Genomic DNA, 10,006 nt, shown 5'->3' on the forward strand with positions numbered 1-10,006 from the left:
CTTCTTCTTAATTGGCGTAGACACCGCTTACGCGATTATAGCCGAGTTAACAACAGCGCGCCAGTCGTTTCTTCTTTTCGCTGCGTGGCGCCAATTGGATATTCCAAGCGAAGCCAGGTCCTTCTCCACGTGGTCCTTCCAACGGAGTGGAGGTCTTCCTCTTCCTCTGCTTCCTCCGGCGTGTACTGCGTCGAATACTTTCAGAGCTGCAGTGTTTTCGTCCATTCGGACAACATGACCTAGCCAGCGTAGCCGCTGAACTAAGTCAATGTCGTCATATCTTGCAACCAGTTGCTACAGAATATTATAGTTTTGTTCACCTATCGGTTGTACGTATCACCTAGAACTAATCGAGATAGATATACATAGGTTATACTTATACATATATATAAATGATCAGGGTGACGAGAACAGTTGAAATCCGGTTGACTGTCTGTCCGTCCGTTAGTACTTGAGTAAAACTTGAGATATCTTGATGAAACTTGATATGCAGGTTTCTTAGTACAAAACAAAATTCGAGCTCGTAGATGGGAGTAATCGGACCACAGCCACATTCTCAAATTACCATTCACAGAAAACCTATAAAGTGCCATAACTAAGGACTAAATTAAGATATAAAAATCATATTTGGCACAGGGGATCGCAGAAGCCAGGCGCACCTGTGGGGAGAAAATTTTGAAAAGTGGACGTGGCCCCGCCCTCTAATAAGTTTAATGAATATATCTTCTAAACCACTAAAGATACCTCAACCAAATATTACAAGAACTCCAACCAATTCGCAAAAATTTTCCGCCGGGATGGCATGCCAAGGCTTTTTAGGGATCGGAGTAAAAATTGGGCGATGGGCGTGGCAACGCCAACTTTTTAGTGAAATGCCATATCTCGGGACCCGACTGACCGATTTCGACATAATTTGGTATGTGGTATTTTTTGATATTTCTATTTCACATTGTGAAAATGAGCGAAATCGGACTATAACCCATATGCCACAATTTTAAATTCCACTTGATTATTTTACTTTCCAGTACACAGTTCAAGCAGCAATTAATATAACGCGTTTAGTGTGTGCCACCTTATAATCAAAAATTTTTCAAATCCAACAAAAACTGTTCAAGCTCCTAGGTACCGAATATTTGGAACCCAGTACCTATAGTTGAGTTTTGATCGAAAATATCAGTCAATGTGTGAGAGACATATAATTGAAATTCAGGGATAATACTTCTCTGACAATGGTAGGTCTGTATATGTTAAAAATGACTTGAATCAGGTCAATACTTCCCTGAGCCTACCTAATATAAAGATTTTCGAACTTCCAAGCGACTTTATGCTGGATATATCAGCCAATATTTGAGTTATCTCAATAAAAATTACAGAGCGTGTTTTACTCATAACAGTGTAGCTTTGAGCACAAATTTGACCTTCCTCCAATATAACTAATATCATGATTTTCGAACTTCCGGCTTAACTTTATTCTATATGATTAGTTGTTTAGTATGCGACATGTTAATAGTATGTGGTATTGGGAAAAATAGATAAAATGTGGTCAATACTACCCAACTGCCATATACTACATATAATAATTTTCGTTTTTCTAACAAACCTTATAATATGTCTGTCAGTGTATGAAACATAATATATATGGTATAAGTATTAGGGTGTTTTTTTTTTCTTTGAACTATTAATTTTTTTCAGTCCCGTCACGAAATTTCCTTGGAAATACCCTAAAAAAAATTCCCTGAAAATTTTAGCCCTTAATATTTACATTAAGAACTGGACCAAGGCCTGTAAAAATTTTCCATAGAAAATACACTACAGTAGACATGGCCTAATCCGGATTCCACTGTAATCTGGACAGGGTTAAAAAACTCAAAATTTCTATTATGTCCCTTGTAATCCAGACCGACATTCTCTATCCGTATTCTCTAATCCAGATCACATGTTTATTATTCACTACATTCGCTTTTATGCTTTATTGGTTTAAGTTTTTTTTTTTGTTTTTTTGGAACATGTGTATTATTTGTTATAATAACGAAACAGAAATGTATAAATCTTTTTCATAACACATAGTTCTGATATGGCTTCGGTAATCCGGATTTCCTTATATTCCGGATAGGTGCCGGTTTTAATTGATCCGGATTAACGGGCCTCTACTGTACAATCGTAAGTTTTTATCTTTAAATTCCTACAGATTAGAGGTATTTTATGGCATCGCTTTGACTTTAGACGCATATTTCTCAGAATTGTTCACTCTACAAAAGTGCTCTGTGCAACAAAGTCGTAACTCACAGTGGCGAGGTAGTACAGGGCTCTAAACCTGATTTTTCCATGAAAGTCGCATTTTTTTGTATTTATCTCGTAAATGACAAGAGCTATAGAAAAAATTTTAATGACAAATTTGTAGGAAATTTTAACTGCTAAAAGAAAGGCCCGAGGTCAAAATCGCTATCATTAATACTTCTCGAGATATTCAGTATTTTAAGTAAGGATCGCTACAGCAATTGAGTATTTTACTGTGCATTCTTAAAACGTGTTTAAATATATTCTGAAAATTTCAAAATCTATGGATACTTAACTAGAAAAGCCCTTTATGTAGGTCTTTATCCTGATTTTGATTAGTCCGTTTCAATGACAGCCATACTCTAAAGTCGTTGGATCTGAATAAATTGTTGGGTAATTATAACGTTGCCTTGACATTAATTGTTTCATCTGGAAATTCAACATTTCTATTTTATCCCACTAATATAATCTGAGCCAGTCATGATCCAAGTAATTATTTTTTATGTCCGGGTACCACATGACAGATTCAGAAATTGTCCGGCAGTTTAATCCATTGTGTATTTGGTTGCAGCTCTATTCATCCGTTTCCAATTGATAAGATGTCCAACGCATCTCCCATTGGAAATCTTTGACAGTTGACAGAGTTCAGGAGGTTTTTGTCGTTTAGAAATTGAAAACGAGGAATGGCAAGTTTGAAATCCAGATAAAATTCCGTCGTTCTAGATCATTCTTAAAAAACTGTAAAAATTGAAAATTAAAGAAAGTGCGAAATTTAAATGTATTTGATGAAATACTTTGTAATCTGATGCATTATAGCATTAATTTTCAATAAAAAATTATTAAAAACATTTATTAATTGATAACTAAGAAGCGCTCTATATTAATTTTTAATCATGATAAATTTTGGGTGTTTTAATTTAGATGCCTAAAAGTTATTTTGACAATGCAAAATTTTATTTAAAAAAAATGTTAATTTTGAGCCGCTCTCACACTGGAATAAATTGGACATCTCTTTATTCCTGAAGTCTAGTGACAAAACGTAGTTAGAGCGCCAATAGCTTAGTTTGGTTCACGCGGTGCTTCGTGTTTTTCCAATAGGCTATCATATTTTATTTGTTCTAACTTCTCATAATCTCTTCCATTTCTGCTTTGCTGATTGTTGAGATTTCATTTTTTTCGGAAACTTACTCAAAATAATAATAATAATATGATTAAAGTTTTAGACACAGGCCTACTACTGTGATCAAATTGAAAGGTGAATTTTGTCCATTTCATCTCCTTCAAAGTAATCCCCTCCCACTGCAGTACACTTATGCCAACGAATTTTCCAGTCATCATAGCACTTAGAAAAATCCTTCGTCGTGATGGCCATCAGAGCCTTCTTCGATTCAGCTTATATATATTTAATTGAGTCAAAACGGTGTCCTCGGAGTGGTCATGTTTATTTGCTGAATAGCCAGAAGTTACATGAAGGTAAATCAGGCGAATGCGATGGTTAACAACAGCGCGCCAATTGGAGATTCTAAGCGAAGCTAGGTCCTTCTCCACCTGGTCCTTCCATGTCATACAGCTCATCGTTCCACCGAATGCGATATTCGCCGTGGCCAAAGCGCAAAGGACCACAAATCTTTCGCAGAACTTCTCTCGAAAACTCGTAACGTCGACTCATCGGGGGGCGGGGTTGTTAATGCCAATGATGTCAATATCATCAGCATACGCCAGCAGCTGTACAGTCTCATAGAAGATTGTACCTTCTCGGTTTAGTTCTGCAACTCGGATTATTTTCTCTAGAAGGTTGAAGAAGTCACACGAAAGAGAGTCGCCTTGTCTGAAACCTCGTTTGGTATCGAACAGCTCCGAGAGGTCCTTCCCGATCCTGACGAAGCTTTTGGTGTTGCTCAACGTCAGTTTACACAGCCGTTTTGCGGGGATACCAAATTCAGACATCGCGGCATAAAGGCAGCTCCTTTTTCTTGCTGTCGAAAGCAGGTTTGAAATCGACGAAGAGGTGGTGTGTGTCGATTCTCCTTTCCCGGGTCTTTTCCAAGATTTGGCGCATGGTGAATATCTGGTCAGTTGTTGATTTGCCAGGTCCAAAAGCCACACTTATAAGGCCCAATCAGTTTGTTGACGGTGGACTTTAATCTTTCACACAATACGCTCGATAGAACCTCATACGCGATGTTGAGGAGGCTTATCCCACGGTAGTTGGCGCAGATTGTGGGGTCTCCCTTTTTATGGATTGGCAGAGCACACTTAAATTCCAATCGTTGGGCATGATTTCATCCGACCATATTTTATAAAGAAGCTGATGCATGCTCCTTATCAGTTCTTCGCCGCCGTGTTTAATGTGCTCCATCGTCATCGATTGGGGAATCGGGTTCGCCTTCTCCTGGCGTTATGCAATCACTGGCATTTAGCAGGCTGGAGAAGTGTTCCCTCTATAATTTTAGTATGCTCCGGATATCGGTTACTAGATCACCTTCTTGGGTTCTACAAGAGTATGCTCCGGTCTTGAAACCTGCGTATCTCAAATACTAACAAATTTTTTGACGTCAAATTTAGCATAGATGTCGCTAACAGTACTACCAACATCAGTGGCGTAGCTACAACTACGGGCATCTACCGCTTGTCTTTATATACCTATCTACAAGTTTCATGAGGTGGTTCGAACAAAAGTGAATTTTCACAAAATATCTTCGATATTAAGTATATAAAATTTAGGAACTAGAAGCCACGCAAATTCTGAAGTTCCAAAATTCTCACAATACGGTTTTTGAGAAAATTGATACTAAATTTACAAGACATCTTATTAAAAGCCATAGAAAAAACCCATTTTCGCCTTATATCTTGTACACTTTTGACACAATTTGCAGGAATTTTTGCCCGAATTGGAGTTTTAAAAATCAGCGAAGATCGTTTTGCCGCCCCCAAGACGTTGCGCCCGGGGCGACGCACCCCGAAATTTGGTATGAACTATTATTCATATAAATAATGTAATATCGGAAGAAATTGTTCAGATCGGCTCACTATAGCATATAGCTGCCATACAAACCGAACGATCGGAATCAAGTTCTTGTATGGAAAACTTTCGCATTTGACGTGGTATCTTCACGAAATTTGACATGGATTACTGCTTAAGGTAATAATATAATCTCCGAAAAAATTGTTCAGATCGAATTACTGTAGCATATAGCTGCCATACAAACTGAACACATAGTTACTAAAAGAAATGCACCTGTGAAGGGTATATTAGCTTCGGTGCAGCCAAAGTTAACATTTTTCTTGTTTAATTGAAATTTAAAACTATTTCTAGGGTGTAGCTTTATTGCGATTAGTTGTGAAGCTTAGCATAAAAGGACACAATACCTTCGCTGAAGAAAATCCATCAGGAAGAATGAATGGATAAGAGTGAAAATGAGGGCAAATTTCAAAGCATGTGCCTCTACCCAGCAAACTCGAACATCTGTATGTGCATATGCAGGTATGTAAAGCATGTGTGCATTTGTTTGCTGGGGTTAGTATGGCGTGTGCTGGCTTGTAAGCCGCGCGATGGGATTCTTCAGCGAGCCACTCAAGTGCACACAAAACGGACCCCAAGTACAGATTTCAGTGTAAGCACAAGAGCAGCTGCAATAAGCACACATTTACATACATACACACAAATGTACACATAAACATAAAAATTTTCAAAATGTGGCGGCGCTGTGTACAACAGCGTTATGAAGAACCGTGTTTGACACACACACTTTTACATAGAAGTTAACAAGTGCACGTAAGCAACATACATACATGCATATATGTATGTATGTATATGCCATTTGTTTGTATGTAAGTTAACATATTTGAATATATGTAAGTACGTAATACTATGCACCCAAATTCTCAAACTATTTGCTGACGCTTTCATTCTGCACTTATATAAATTTATATACATATGTCTTTTTTTATTTCCCAAAACGTTTCGTTTTTTTACGCTCGATCTATTCGATCTACTATGCATATGTATAAGTATGTACATACATATGTTTCCTCATTCCCCCCAAAAATTCTACTCTTGATCCGCCCCTACCTTCATTCCGCATCCTTTTTTCTTATGTTTGCTTGCCAGTTGGAGTGTATTGTTGCACGCTGGCGTATGTTGACTTGTGGTGTACATAACTTGTCGGAAGCTGCTCTCTGGCCAACGTTAAATCCCGAGCAAATGAACCTGACAAAGGCAGTGTGCAAACAACTTGTTTGTATGTGTGTGTTATTTTGTCTCTTTGTTGTTCATATTGTTTCATTTTTTTTCTGAATATTCGAGTCGAACCCTAATGCCGGCGGGAAATTAAAATAGCACTGAAATTGTATACAATTTGTGCGCTTATGTGCGTCCGTCGTCTGCTTCGTTTATGCTTTTTTCGCTTTTCACAATTGCTCTTCCCTCCATTTCATTCGGTTCTATGCATTACTGTAATGTGAGTAACTTATCTGAAGTGGCGAGCAAAGGCGGCCATACATACATACGTACTATGTACGCAATGTGAGGGTATAAAGACGCAGAAAAGCGCGGCGAGTACGGAAGCCTATGAAAGGTGTAGTCCACAGTAAATCCTTGGTGCAGACCAATTATTGTATGTTTGTAGACTGTTATTTATGTTAAAATACCACTTACTTCCGAGTTTACGATGAGACGGTCGATATTGTATTCAAACTGGTGATTTTGGATAAATGGGATAGTTTTATTGTGGAGAATGAACTGACCGATAATGTCTCAAAATATATAGGCAAAGTACAAACATACATACATATATGGAATATGTATGTTTGCCGACCTACATACATACTTATGTAGGCTCATTAAATGGGAATCATAAGGTCTAACTTTCGAGATGTCATAGATATACATACATAAGTATGTATGTATATATCGTCACCTGAAATGCAAAATAACGTAACATCACTTTTCGTAGGTTTACAGGAGAAGCAAAAAACCGTATAAAAAGAAAATCACTTGAGATATTGAAACAAAATTTTCAAATCTGAATTAACATGAACCTACAAGTATATTTTAGAAAAAAAAATAATGAAAAAAGTAAGCAAATTTTTTAGGAGGTGTCTTACGTTATTTTGAATTTTCATTTCTGAAACAAAATAACGTATGATCAATCTAAATTTGTATAAAAATTAAAAATTTGAATATTACTACTTTTTTTAAATTTTAAATAAAAACAGTTGCAAGTTTTTCATATTTCATATTATTTTATTATTAATATGTACATAAGTACTAGAAAAAATTTAAATATTTCAAGCTAAAAAATGAGGATAATTTTTAATTATTATTTATTAAATAACTAATTATTCAAAAGGTATATTAGATAAAAGTAATAACAGTCTACTGGAATTAGAGCTTCTAGGTCCTGCAGATGCTGCCATTTCTTCTTAGTTATTGTTAATCTTTGCAAAAGAATGGGCTGCTGAATTCCTAAAAAAGCACGGGTCTGATCACTTGGATCATGGAGTCGCTAAACCGAACTCTGGCGGCTCCTTCTCTACCCATATACCGAGGGAGTTGTGGGTGGGAAGAAGCCGTTGGAGAAAAGGGACAGTGAGCTTCTTCACTGATGGGTCAAAGGTGGAGGGGTCTACTGTCAGGAGCTCTCTATCAACTCCAGTTTCTCCAACTTCCTAAGTATTGCAGTGTCTTCCAGGCCGAGATTGGAGCCATTAAGGTAGCAGTAGATTTACTACTCCGGAGTGCAGCCTGCTTCAGAGGAGTGACCGTCGACTGAGATAGCAGAGCGGCAATTCCAGCCTTGAACTCATTAACAATGAGAGAATTCAGAGCTGATCGAAGACCTAACCTCTCTATCATTAGCATCGAGTGCCTTTGTGATAAGAATGATATGAGTGCCAGACCACAGCGGAATCGCAGGAAACATGTGCTAGCAAGAAGATGCACCCTAGAACCGCTATCGGTAGAATGGGAGCGGATCTGTGCTCCCGTATCCTAATCTTTTACTGCTAATCTTTTTACACACGCTGTTGAAAAAGTCTTTTGTCCCAAGATCGTTCGCATGAGGTCTAGTGATCTCTTTGCCCTCAGTAAGGCAGCCTTTCCCTAGTTTTGGGGCCTGTAACACGCCATTGCCCTATTGGCTTCCACGCAGTAAGGCTGGGAATCTTACCAGACGCCATCTGCAGAAGCTGTATGGAAAATGATTAGGTGGAAACAACTCAACACTTCCTTCTTGGCTGTCTTGCGTTAGGGAGGTCAGGACTTAATCACTTGGGGGCGCATACCTTCAGACATCCCACCGAACTGGCGGGAAGCGTTTTGTTAATTTATAAGTTCGAACACAGGAGATATTCTTTTCTATGGCTCTACAAAGGACTACATATATGTACATACATATGTATATATAGTAGTCCACGTTCGATCAACGATGTAGCCTAAACTAACCAAAGCACATTGAACTTAATCACTAAAAATAAACATAAACAATAAATGAAGGCTAACTTCGATATAAAACAAAAAAAACACTCTGTTATATTTACATACTTTAGTGATGATACGTTATTTTGTTTAACGAAATCAAGCACTTGATGATACGTTTTTTTTTTCAATTATTAATATAGCTTGGGTATTTTTGATCGCAGAAGCTTAAAATTTGCGACACATATGTAATATGATGTGCTGAATCGTAATCAGTAAAAAACTCAATTTTGAATTTTTTGATGATACGTTATTTTGCATTTCAGGTGACGAAATGTATGTATGTATATGTATTTTTATTTGCACATGAAAATCCAATAATAACATAGTTAACTGTAATATACGCTAAACTAACAGATGGAAATCCCGTTGGAGTAAATAATAAACAACAACGGAAGGCGAGTGAGCGAATTACATACTTATGTGCTAACAGTCACTCAATCAGTCAAGTAACCAACTAAGCAGTACTCAATTGATTAAAGATACAAGAAGCAACCGAAAAATAGAAGTTACCAACAAAGTAAACAAAGTAAAGATACAACATATCCAAAGCTAAACAGAAAGCTCAAATACCAAATGAGAAGAAGCATACTACAAATAGAAACAGAAATACTGTAAAGTGGGTATCAACGTCATCACTTCTATCGGTCACACATACTTTTATGTACATACATATGTACGTAAGACAAATCTGCATAAATATCTGATATATGTATGTATGTACATACATATGTATGTACATATGCACATATTAACCCACAAGTGTCGGGGGTTTTCATGCATTTCAGCGGCATTACGAGCAACACTTCCCACAGTTAACGCCTCTGCAGTCCTAAAAGCAGACCAAAAAAACAAATAAAATAAAATTTGCTTGACTCGTCTTTATTGTCGTATACTACGTAGTTGCAGGCCGCGTGCTTATTCTCCGACAACAGTGAGTGGCACAGAGACGATTGCGCCACCATTTTATGCCGCTTCGCCACAATGCCATATCAATTGGCCGACGAGCGACCGACTGAATAAAGGTAATTTTATAATACTGCTGTTAACGGCACTAAATAATTACGCTGGCATGGAAGTCTCACGTGCAATAGACCACACGCAAATTGAGAGATTTTGCAGCAAAGCGCAAGAACGGACAATGGGGGATGTTGGCGTTTAAAAATCGTTGAGAGCAACCCGTTCTCGCGCTAACATTACAATATTATGCCAGCTGATATTATGTTGCGCTGACGCAGTGAGGTTACGTGA

The 10,006-nt window shown here is 37.6% G+C and overlaps 1 long non-coding RNA gene across 1 annotated transcript; it reads right to left on the bottom strand.

The window, feature by feature from the left end:
• Window positions 1-259: 259 nt before the first annotated feature.
• Window positions 260-9,762, bottom strand: LOC126759508 (uncharacterized). Its single transcript, XR_007667011.1, has 4 exons — window positions 9,655-9,762; window positions 9,369-9,587; window positions 2,574-3,015; window positions 260-346 (listed from the first exon to the last, which is right to left on the bottom strand). It is a non-coding gene; the product is annotated as an uncharacterized LOC126759508 (long non-coding RNA).
• Between the last annotated feature and the right edge of the window lie 244 nt (window positions 9,763-10,006).

Source organism: Bactrocera neohumeralis, chromosome 5, assembly GCF_024586455.1.
Source record: "Bactrocera neohumeralis isolate Rockhampton chromosome 5, APGP_CSIRO_Bneo_wtdbg2-racon-allhic-juicebox.fasta_v2, whole genome shotgun sequence".
In the NCBI taxonomy this organism is placed as follows: Eukaryota; Metazoa; Arthropoda; class Insecta; order Diptera; family Tephritidae; genus Bactrocera; species Bactrocera neohumeralis.